Source organism: Cariama cristata, unplaced genomic scaffold (assembly GCF_000690535.1).
Source record: "Cariama cristata isolate BGI_N322 unplaced genomic scaffold, ASM69053v1 Scaffold40783, whole genome shotgun sequence".
NCBI lineage: Eukaryota > Metazoa > Chordata > Aves > Cariamiformes > Cariamidae > Cariama > Cariama cristata.
In genome coordinates this window covers 1-676 of record NW_009608521.1, presented here as the reverse complement: position 1 = coordinate 676, position 676 = coordinate 1, and the positions used below count along the sequence as shown (strand labels likewise).

At 32.2% G+C, this 676-nt stretch overlaps 1 pseudogene; it reads left to right on the top strand.

The window, feature by feature from the left end:
* The first annotated feature begins 52 nt into the window (after window positions 1–52).
* LOC104159291 lies at window positions 53–668 on the top strand (annotated as a pseudogene).
* The last annotated feature ends 8 nt before the right edge of the window (window positions 669–676 follow it).

Below are 676 nucleotides of genomic sequence, written 5' to 3'. Positions count from 1 at the left end.
AGAGTGGGAACATTTTTTGCGTCTTACTGAACTTAATAAGAAATTGTGCTTTTTATTGTTAAAAAAGAGTAAATAAAAAGGACTACTTAAACATTTCTCATTTTAAGAAGAAAAGACATTTATCTAGCACTTGTGACTTACCAATAATAGAGTTTATTGTATTTATGTGGAAACAGTGTTTTTAGGGAAACTACGCAGAACACACAAAGTAAACTGCCTGTGTCATTATTTTTTTTTTTTTCCTTTTACTTTGGGTTGGTATTTTGTTTTGATTTCTTGGCTGGGTGGGGAGGTTGAATGCAACCCTTTGTCAACACACATAGTCATTAATTCTAAGGAGATGAATGACGAGGACTTTAAAGAGTTAACTCTTCAGCACAGCTGCGTTAACTTTTTTAAAATTACTTTTACATGATGTATTATTGCTAGGTTTCACTTTAAACAGTCGTGTACTGTGCAACACTGTGGTTTAAAACGAGACTTTACATCGAAAGGAAAACGTGTTTCTTCATTGTCATGAAGTTGAGCTCGTTCTCAGCTCATCTTCACTTTGTCTTTGATATTGATGAAAAAGTATCCTATTGAAAGAAAATAAATTAACACTTTTCTGTGCTCCATAGTGGAGGCGCTATTTTCCAATTTATGAGGATGACAAACTTATATATATAATATATAT